Below are 11,487 nucleotides of genomic sequence, written 5' to 3'. Positions count from 1 at the left end.
TAACTCAAGATTTAATTTTCGGCCTATTTCCTTTTTTAGTCTGCTTGTCCCACTCCACAATCCTCATTGAGGCCTTTTTCCTAGTGATAAACAGTTCAGGGCTGACTGTGGCTGTTTTGTGCTGCTGTTTGGTTTCAAGTGGAAAGTGTCACTTTAAGTTTTGAGGAGATCTGTGCACATTCATAGTAGAACCCTCTGGGGTTGGGGGTGGGATGTCCACTTCCTCAAGCACTCCCTCTAGTCACCAGAATGGAGGTGCACACTGGTTTTAGTGCTTGGGGCTTTTCTCCCACGGGTTTTACTCCATTCGCCTCATCACGGTCAAGTCTACTTTGAGGAGGCAGCTCTTCCCCAGTCTCATTTTGAGTGCCTTCCAACCTGAGGAGCTCATTTTCTGGCACTATATCTGATAGTGTTTCCCTGCTATTCATAAGGTTTTCAGTGACTAACTATTCAGAATTAATTCATCACTCCTTCCTCCTAGTCTGTCTTCATCTGGAAGCTCATCTGAAACCTGTCCACCATGGGTGACCCTGCTGGAATTTTAAATAAAATACTGGTGGCATAGCTTCTAGAATCACAGCAATTCACAAGCCACCACAGTAGGACAAACTGATAGACATGTGGTGGATAGTCCTTGTAACTCCTATCAAACCACCTTTTCCTGAAGGATCTTGAGAAAAGAGGATGGGGGAAGATGCCAACAGATTATATAATTCAGTTGTGAGTGATTGTTAATTGTGATTGTAAAAACTTGGAATGCTAATGTGTAGTTAAACTGATCTCTGAAGTAGTGTGTCTCAGTACCATCTAGAACAGGGGTGGGGATACTTTTTCTACCAAAATTTATAACATCATTAGCAGGCCACACAAAATTATTAACTTAAAAATCAACCAGCTGTACTTAGTCAAACATTTAATTGACTTACGTCTATTGTGATGGCTGGAGTCCTGGTGTGGCAGTGTGGGTTAATGCTCTGGACTGCAAAGTTACTTTGAACTGCAAGGTCAGTGGTTTAAGCTCATCAGCTGCTCCTCGGAAACCCTATATATGGTCACTATGGATTGGAACCCAATAACAACAATGTGATGCTTAAGGAGCTCTGGTAGCATAGTGGTTATGAGTCAGGCTGCTAACCTTAAGGTCAGCAGTTCAAGACTACTAGCCTAGCCATTCCATGGGAGAAAGATGAGGCTTTCTGCTCCCATAAAGGTTTAAAGCCTTGGAAACCCTATGCAGGGTCACTATGAGTTGGAACAGTCTCCATGACACATCACCACCACCAGTGTGATGGCTGGAACTCCAGTTGCCTTGGAAAGGTCCTTTGGAGCAGACATTCCCCAGCCCTGATCTAGAAGAAGAGCCAGGAGTGGGGCACTTATGTATTTAAATTCCTCAACCCAGGGGCAGAAAGCTGTTAAATTGAAGGAGTGGCCGAGGAACAATAGCAGCAAACCCATGAGTTAGAGTACCAGGCAGAGCAGTGGGCCTTCCAGTCCATGGAGCAAGTAAAGCTGAGTGACTTTGAATAGGAAGCTCACTTGTAGAATGGGGTGCCTCCAGGCACTTAATTGGGAAGCTAGGTTTTGCTGACCGACTGGGCTAGAACTTAGTGTCTTTAACAGTGTATAACAGTGTGAAGTGCTCTTTGGATATTTACCAGCAGTCCTAAAAGAGCTTTATAGCATTGGGCAGAAGCCTGGTGAAGGGGCCAAGGTGTAGAGCGAGGTCTATCTGCTGACATGGCTGAGGAGAGGGCATTCTGACTGAAAGAACTGTGCCCTGAACATTTTCTGATCCTGTGTTGTAGCCTGTTAACTTTCCTAATGAACCCCACAACTGTGAGTGTAGTGTCTGGGTTCTGTGTGGCCACTGCAATGAAGTCTTGAACTTTGCTGAGTAGACAGGGCTCTGGAAGGAATGGCTGATGTCTTTTATTACTGTTGTTTTAACTCACAATTTTCTCTGTAATTTTTCAGTGTAATTTACCTACACTGAATTTTGTATTTCTGATCAGAAAATAGAAGATCTTTTTTTTTTTTTTTTTTAAGGCTCCTTCCCTCCCTTCCTGAGGGTTGAGATCACTTTATTTACTGTTCAGTCATAATACTGAGTTCCTTTTCTCTGCCTTTTATTTTGATACCTATTATTTTTGGCTTTCAGTCTTTTGAAGTCATTGTTCTTCCTGCCATTCCTGTCCTTCCTTTGCCCTTTAGATATTCACTATAACTCTCTCTTCCTGGCTACCGTGGGGACTCTGTTTTTAGCAAACATTTCTAGTTTTAACACAATGAATGCTATGTTTGAGGCTCTTGAAAACATCCCTGATTGATATGACTTCGCTTCAGCCTGTTTCTATATTGTCACTGCTTCTCCTTAACACTGTCATGATGTTCCCAATGAACTAAAAAAATGATCTTCAAAAATTAATTAATAGATTGAAATCAAATATAGACTACAACATAAATTTTAGTCCAACATAATTAAAAGGTTATTGCATTCATTGACTTATAAGACTGACTGTATGTTTCAAAACCTGTTACTTTTTCTGATCATAAAAATAATGTATGTGAATGTTTGCTATGGAGTCCTGGCATGGTGCTGTGGGCTAATGCATGAGACTGCAAAGTTGTTTTAAACCACAAGGTCAGTGGTTCAAGTTCATCAGTCAATCCTTGGAAACCATATACAGCATTGCTATGGGTCAGAACCGACCCAACAACACTTAACAACAACAGCATGTTTGTTATAAAATATGAAAATGAAGTGAGATTTCAAGTCATAGGAGGGAGAATGTTGGTTAGCAGACAAAGTCATCAGGTTTGCTTTCAACCAATCATGTTTGTTCCATCTCTCTCTCTCTCTCTCTCTCTATATATATATATATATATATCTTTATGTCTCCATGCCATCATCTCTGCCACCATTTCTGCTGCAGCCTCTTTTCTAGTAACATCTCATGCTTTTTCTTCTTGATGGTCTTGGGATCATCTGTTCCTGAAATGAAAGATTAACTACTCCCCACTTCTAGTTATACATCTTTTACAATTACAGTTGTAATTTGTGTGTGTGTGTGTGTGATGTACACAAAAACACTCAGGAATACATAATAATTTAAACAACCAAAGGACACATTCTGCAAGCCTGCCTCCTGGCTGCAAGCACACAGCTTTCTATGAGTCTAGAGATCTTAGCTGTTCTATCTCTCCATGTCCTCATCTCTGCCTGTTTCTCTGGTGTTCCTGTTTCTCTGGATAGAGTTCCACATTCTACTTATGCTCTTATCCCTTGATGGTCCTAGGGTCTTTTGTTCCTGCAGTGTAAGATTAACTACTCTCCCCCTTTTGTTACCAAACTTCTACCTTAACAGTTGTGACAGTTGCAGTTAGTCATGATAACAATTACTCAGAACTGAATCATAAGACTCTTATCCCCATCTCTTTTCACCATATCCATCTAGACAAGGTGAGTACTATTAAGTGGGGAATCTACCTTTCTCCAAACACTCTGAAACTAAACTTCCTCTTGAAAACTTGCAAGCCAGTCACTTCATGCGTTTTAGTACCACCCTGCCACCCCATTTTAGGTAGTCAATCTCTAAATTGCCTGTCCCTATGCAGATGGGATAGGATGATACTTGATTGATACTTGAAGACTCCTTTCTTCTCAGTGGGCATTTTGAGTTACTACATCCATAAGTGTAGGTCAAGTTCATCAAATTGTAGCAATTTACACTTGTTTAGTTTATCTATTTTGTTTTCTTCTAAATTGACTTCTGAGAGCTCCCCCCTCCCCCCATTTTTGCTAGCCAATGTCTAAATTGTCTGGGTGAAATTTAACCACCAACTTTTTGGCTAGTAGTACAGTGCCTAACCATTTGCACCACCCAGGAATTCAGAAAATACATCATAAAGAAGTTAAAACCAAAGATGTGGAGTGAATGATATTACTGATGAAGACATTATAGGCAGAAAAGTAAAGAGAGCTGGTTGCTTAAAAGTATTGTCATTTGGTGGTTAACTGGGGCATAAAGATGATTTTATAAAAGAGACAAGTGAGAAGGCAATTAAGAGATAGGAAGAACAGGTAGCATCAAGGAAAACTCCCTCTCTCCATCCAAAAGAGAGTGTTAAGAAGAAAGAGCTAAAGTTGACAGGAACTAAAAGCTATTCAACTTAGCAGCACAGCACAGTACCCACAGCATCAGAACACTTGCTGTGAAGTTATCTCGCAGAAGCTTGGGATGGGTTGAGTCATGACTGGGAGGTGAGAAACTGGAGACAACAAATACATACAACACTAGATGACTTTTAAGAGGAGAAGAGAGTCTTTCATAGTAGGAAAGGAATGAGTTCAATGATGGAGGTAAATTTGTTGTTATTTCTAGGAAACTGATGCTATTTGAGTATATACATGAGTTGTTGGGAAAAATTAAATTGCAGGTCAGGATTCGTGGATGTGCACAGGGAACCATACTTAGAAGGGTACTTGGTTTATGCTGTATTGTTGTTTCTTGTAACTCTTAACACTCATACTTTTTGAACCAGGGACCCTATATTTTCATTTTTCCTGGGTCTCACAAATTAAATAGATGGTCCTGTCTGGCAAAGAGAGAAAGTTTAATATACAAAAGTGGCAAGGACTTCTAATTAGGTAGCTAAAAATGTGCTGTAAGGTCTAGGTGAACACATTGACTAATAGGCTATTCATTTTTTTTTTTTTTTTCTAGTAGGAAGGAAATAGAATGGTTACGTTTAAAGGTTCATTTAATATGCTTCTTGTCTAGATGAAAATGTAACATACAATGTCTTCCACTTTTTCTCTACAGTAACAGGTAAAAGCATTTGTTGAAAATGTTGGGGTGAGAATAGAATTAGAAGTTTGAGAGTGAAACAAATAGAAATAGTGGAGTGTGGAAGTCTGAGGGATTGTTTAGGGTCCAGTTAAGTCCGTGTATCATGAGTTTATATTGGAATTTCTCTGTACTTTATGCTATGCTGCTTGATCAAAAACTGAGATGAAGTAAATTCCATTTTATTGTTTTATTTGGTTGGCATAATGAAATGATACAGTTTATGTTTAAGGTACTGGCAAGAATGCCAGTGACATGGTGGACTAACAAATCTAAATGGGATAAAAAGAACAGTTAAGAGAGAAGTCAACTGAAGGACTGGTAGAAAGTCAAGGATTGGATATCAATTAAAAAAAAACAACAAAGGGTTCTTGTGGGAGTAGTGGGGAATGCTGGTGACTCAGCAATTAAGTGTTCAAACCCCCTGGTCACTGTGAAGATTCCTGGTGTGGTACTGTAGGATCAGCACTGGGCTACAAACCATAATGTTGGAGTTGAAACCCACCAGCTGCTCCTCAGAAACTGACATGGGGTCGCTATGAGTCAGAGCCAACTCCATAGAACTAAACAACAACAACAACCATGACTGTGCAGTAGAAACATACAGCAGTTTGCTTCCTTAAAGATCTACAGCCTTGGAAACTATATAGGGACAGGTCTACTCCATTTTTTAGGGTCATTATGAATTGGAATTACTTGTAAGCAGTGGATTTGTTATTTGAGTTTGGTGAGAATCATTGACCCAACTAGCTGGAAGAATAGGAGGTTCTTGGTGGAGTGGAATTCTTGGTTAGAGTGTGAAGGTTGAGCATGCAAAAGCCCATGCTTTGTGTGGTAGGGTATCTAATGTTGTTTTGAACACTGTCTTTTCTACTTATAAAATTTTATACTATAAACTGGAAACTAAGAACCTCTTTATAGAAATTGTTGTTAAGTGCTGTCAAGTCTATTCCACCCATAGCAACCCTGTATAGGGTTTCTGAGGAGAGGCTGGTGAGTTTAAACCACCGACCTTACAGTTTAAAGTGACCTACAAATAGTAGATCACTATTTCCTTATGTTATGCATAATTTATTTAAAGAATTGAAGGAGCTCTGCTAGCACAGTGGTTGCAAATTGGCCTGCTAACCTCAAGGTCAGCAGTTCAAAACTACCAGAAGTTCTGCGGGAGAAAGATGAGGCTTTCTGCTCCCATAAAGATTTACAGTCTTAGAAACCCTATTAAGGGTCCCTATGAGTTGGAACTGAATCCAAGGCACATAACCATTAACACCACCACCAAGCCCACTGTTACGGCCACTGTATAAATCCTCCTCATGTTTCCTCTTTTTTGTTGGTCCACTACTTTGCCGCTCTTTTGTCAGTTTGTCATACTTTTGTGTTGCTGTGATGATGGCAGTTATATCACCAATCATTTAAGTACCAGCAGAGTCACCCCGAGGGACAAGCTTCAGCTAAGCTGCCAGACTAAAACAGACTAGGAAGATGGTCAGTTCCTGAAACCTTATAAATAGCAGTGAAACATTGTCTGATATAGTGCTGGAATATGAGCCCCTCAGGTTGCAATGTACTCAAATTATGACTGGGGAAGAGCTGCTTCCTCAAAGTGGAGTTGACCTTAAAGACGAGGATGGAGTAAACTTTTTTGGGACCTTCATTTGCTGATGGGGCACAACTCAAAATAGGAAGAAACATCCATTAATAATCAGAATGTAATATGTACGAATAGTCAGAATGTACGGAGTTTGAATCCAGGAATATATTGAAAGTCATCAAAAATGAAATGTAATGATAAAACTTGATATCCTAAGTATTAGTGAGCTGAAATTGATTGGTACCGGCCATTTTCAATCCGACAATTATATGGATTACTATTCCAGGAACAATAAACTGAAGAGGAACAGCATCATCCCATTCATCATCAAAAAGAATATTTCAAGATGTATCTGTCTGTGATAGTATAATATGTATAGGCCAATAAGAAAGACCAGTTAACATCTCTGTTAATCAAATTTATGCACAAATTACTAAAGCTAATGATGATGAAATTGAACCATTCCAAAGAGAGGTGACCCAAGGGAATGTGGAAATCATCGGACAATCTCTTTGATATCTCAAGCGAGCAAAGTTTTGCTAAAGGTAATAGCTACAATCATACATTGACAGAGAACTTCCTGAGGTTCAAGTTGGATTCAGAGGAGGCCGTGGAACGAGAGATATCATTGCTGATGTCCGATGGATCTTGGCTGAAAGCAGAGAATACCAGAAGGATGTTTACCTATGCTTTATTGACTACGTGAAGGCTTTCGATAGTGTGGATCATGACAAGCTATGGACAACACTGAGAAGTATAAGTATTCCAGAACACTTAATTGTACTTCTGAGAAATCTGTACCTGGACCAAGAAGCAGTTGTTTGAACAGAGCATGGGAACACTGAATGTTTTAAAATTGGGAAAGGTGTGCGACAAGGTTGTGTTCTTTCACCATACTTATTCAATCTGTATGCTGAGCAAATAATACGAGAAGCTGGGTTCTATGAAGAAAAACGTGGCATCAGGATTGGAGGAAGACTCATTAACAACCTGCGATATGCAGATGATACAACCTTGCTTGCTGAAAGTGAAGAGGACTTGAAACATTTACTTATGAAGATTAAAGAGCACAGCCTTCGATATGGATTACATCTCAAGGTCAAGAAAACAAAAATCTTCACCACTGGACCAATAAACAACATTCTTATCAATGGAGAAAAGATTGAAGTTGTCAAGGATTTCATTCTTCTTGGATCAACTATCAACACTCACGGAAGCAGCGGTCAAGAGATCAGATGACGTATTGCATTGGGCAAATCTGCTGCATAGGAACTTTTTAAAGTATTGAAGAGCAGAGATGTCACTTGAGGACTAAAGTGCACCTGACCCAAGCCATGGTATTTTCAATAACCTCATATGGATGCGAAAGCTGGATAGTGAATAAGGAAGATCGTAGAAGAATTGATGCCTTTGAGTTATGGTATTGGAGGAGAATACTGCAAGTGCCATGGACTGCCGAAAGAACCAATAGATCTGTTTTGGAAGAAGTGCAGCCAGAGTGCTCCTTGGAGGCCAAGATGGCTAAGCTTCGTCTCTCATACTTTGGACATACTGTCCGGAGGGAACAGTCGCTGGAGAAGGATGTCATACTGGGTAAAGTGGAGGGTCAGAGAAAAAGAGGAAGACCCCTAAGAGATGGATCGGCCAGGTGGCATCATTGATGGACTTGTGTGTGGCAGTGGTAGTGAGGTTGGCCCAGGATCAGACATTGTTTTGTTCTGCTGTGCATGGGGTCGCTATGAGTTGGTTCCGACTCGATGGCACCTGACAACAACAACAACCAATTTCTTTGATCTGAAACTGATTAAATATACAATCAAGATGCATTGGTAATTAGATTGGAATGCCAACTTTGAAAACAAAAATGAAGAATCTGTGGTTGAAAAATATGGTCTTGGTGATAAAAACAATGCATGATAGAACTTAGTAAAGACCAATGACTTATTCATTGCAAATACATTTTTTTTTAAATAACATGAATGGCAGATATACACAAGCACCTTACTAGATGAAATACACAGGAATAAAAATGACTACATCTGTGGGAAGAGAAGATCAAGAAGCTCAATATCATCAGTCAAAACATGGTCAGGAGTTGACTATGGAACAGACTATCAATGGATCATATGCAAGTGCAGGTTGAAGTTGAAGAAAACTAAAACAAGTTCATAAGATTCAAAATATGACCTTGAGTATATGACTATTTGAATTTAGAGACCATCTCAAGAACTGATTTAATGAATTAGGCACCAATGACTGAAGACCAGAAGAGCTGTGGGATGACATCAAGAACATAATACATGAAGAAAGCAGATGGATATTAAAAAGACAAGAAAGAAAGAACCAAAGTGGAGGCCAGAGAGATGCTGAAGGTAGCTCTTGAGCATAGAGAATCTAAAGTGACTGGAAGAACTGCGGAAGTAAATGAGCCATACAGAAAATATCAAAGGGCAGCTCAAGAAGTCAAAATCAAATATGCCAATGAAATGTGCAAAGAACTGAATTTAGAAAGAAAACACAAGGGAATAACATGCTCAGCATTTTTCAAGCTGTAAGATTTAAAGAAAAAAATCAGGGCTTGGATTTTTGAAGGACTTTGAAGGAGTCTATGAGCAAAATACTGAGTGATATAGTAAGTATCAAAATAAGATGCAAGGAACAGAGTTACTGCATTAAAAAAAGAGTCAATGTTCAATCATTTCAAGAGGTACCAAATGATCAAGAATTCATGGTATTGAAGGGAGATGCTCAAGTTGCACTGATGGCATTTGTAAAAATCAAGGCTCTAGGAACCGATGGAATAAAAAATTTCAACAAACTGATGCAGTGCTGGAGATGCTCACTTATCTATGCCAAGAAATTTGGAAGATAGCTACCTCGCCAATCAATTGGTTAAGAACCATATTTCTATCGATTTCAAAGAAAGGTGATCAATGGAATGAGGAAATCATTGAACAAAACAATTAATATCACATATAAATAAAGTTTTGCTGAATTTCCAAACCAGTTGCAGCAGTACATTTGTAGGGAGCTGCCAGAAATTCAGGCTGGATTCAAGAGAGTACATAGAATGAGAGATATTATTGCTGACATCAGATGGATATTGATTGAAAGCAGAGAATGCTGCTTTCTTTCTCATCTTTCTCCCACAGAGTGGCTGGTGGGTTTGAACTGCTGACCTTGTGGTTAGCATCATTATGCATAGCTCACTAGGCTATCAGGTCTCCCTGAAAGCAGGGAATATCAGGGAGATATTTATTTGTGTTTTATTGACAATACAAAGACATTCTACTGTGTGGATAATAGCAAACTGTGGATGGCATTGTGAAGAATGAGATTTCCAGACCACTTAGTTGTGCTCATGAAGAATCTGTATTATAGGCTAAGAAGCAGTTGTTCAAACAGAACAAGGGAATACTAAATGGTTGAAAATTAGGAAAGGTGAGTATCCGGTTTATACCCTTTCACCATATTTATTCAATCTGTATGTTTAGCAAATACGCCGAGAAACTGTATCATATGAAGAAGGATGTGGTATCAGGATTGGAGGAAGACTTATGAACAATCAGTGATATGTAGATGACACAATATTGCTTGAATGAAGTAAAGAGTACTTGAAATTCTTATTTATGAATCGATTGCACCTCAATGTAAAGAAAACAAAAATCCTTAACAACTGGGCCAATAAATAACATCATGATAAATGATGAAAAGATTGAAGTTGTCAAAGGCTTCATTTTGCTTGGATCCACAATCATGGAAGCAGCAGTCAAGAAATTAAATGAAATATTGTATTAGGCAAATTTGCTGCAAAAGACCTCTTTAAAGTATTAAAGAACAAAGATGTCATTTTAAGAAGGTGTGCTTGACCCAGACTCAGATGTTTTCAGTTGCCTCTTATGCATGTGAAAGATGGACAATGACTAAAGATGACTGTAGAAGAATTCATGCATTTGAATCATTGGAAGTATTATGGACTGCCAGAAGAACAAACAAATCTGTCTTCAAAGAAGTACTCTCTGAATGCTTCTTAGAAGGGAGTATGGCAGGATATCTTCTCTTGTAATTTAGACATGTTAGGAGAAAGCAGTCCCTGGTTTGGAAAAGTGAAGCATAAGCATGAAAGAGGAAGACTCCCAATGAGATGGATTGACATAGTAATGGTCACAATTGGCTCAAATGTAACAAATGTAAAGCTGGTGCTGGACTGGGCAGTGTTTTGTGGTTTTGTTCATAGGGTCGCAATGTTTGGGAATGAGTGTCTTTTCTTCAAAACTATTGTAATGTTTGGGAATGAGTGTCTTTTCTTCAAAACTATTTTTGGGAATGAGTGTCTTTTCTTCAAAACTATTGTAATCCAATTTATTGTATTCAGGTGACCTTTCTTTTTCTTTTTTTCCTGAAGTGAGTAGGGACTTTATGATCTTTCTTTTCTTTTTACTACTTCCTGAAGTGAGTGGGAACTTTATGATCTTTCTTTCACTTTTTACTACTTCCTGAAGTGAGTAGGGGACTTTATGACCTTTCTTTTACTTCTTGATACTTCCTGAAGTGGGTAAGGACAAGAATGTCTGCATTGGAAATTTGCATTAGCCAACCAGGTAAGGACTAGACTGTGTGGTTGAAGTCCTAGCCAATAGGGTGAGACACAGCCTTAAGACTTGAGTTAGGGATAAAACCCGAGTGGACTGCCTGCCTGGTGTGCTCACTAGCCTGTTTCTGTACAGCTGTGTGCACACACCTTTCTGCAGAAGTGAATTTTGCTTTGCTGAGGTAATTTAGTCTTACCAAGTGTCTTTTTTGTGTGACATTGGGTTTCATTTCTAACAATTGGAACTGATTCATTGGCACCTAAGAACAACAACTACTTTTACCAAGTATGATGTCCTTTTCTAGGAACTGGCTCTTCCTAATAACATGTCCAAAGTACATGAGATGACATCTCAGCAGCCTCCCTTCCATGGAGCATTCAGGCTATACTTTCTTCAAGACACTTTTTTTTTTTTTTTTTTGTAGTTTCATGGTACTTTTAAGATTCTT

This window comes from Chrysochloris asiatica, unplaced genomic scaffold, assembly GCF_000296735.1.
Source record: "Chrysochloris asiatica unplaced genomic scaffold, ChrAsi1.0 scaffold00044, whole genome shotgun sequence".
In the NCBI taxonomy this organism is placed as follows: Eukaryota; Metazoa; Chordata; class Mammalia; order Afrosoricida; family Chrysochloridae; genus Chrysochloris; species Chrysochloris asiatica.
Note: the sequence above shows the minus strand (reverse complement) of the source record.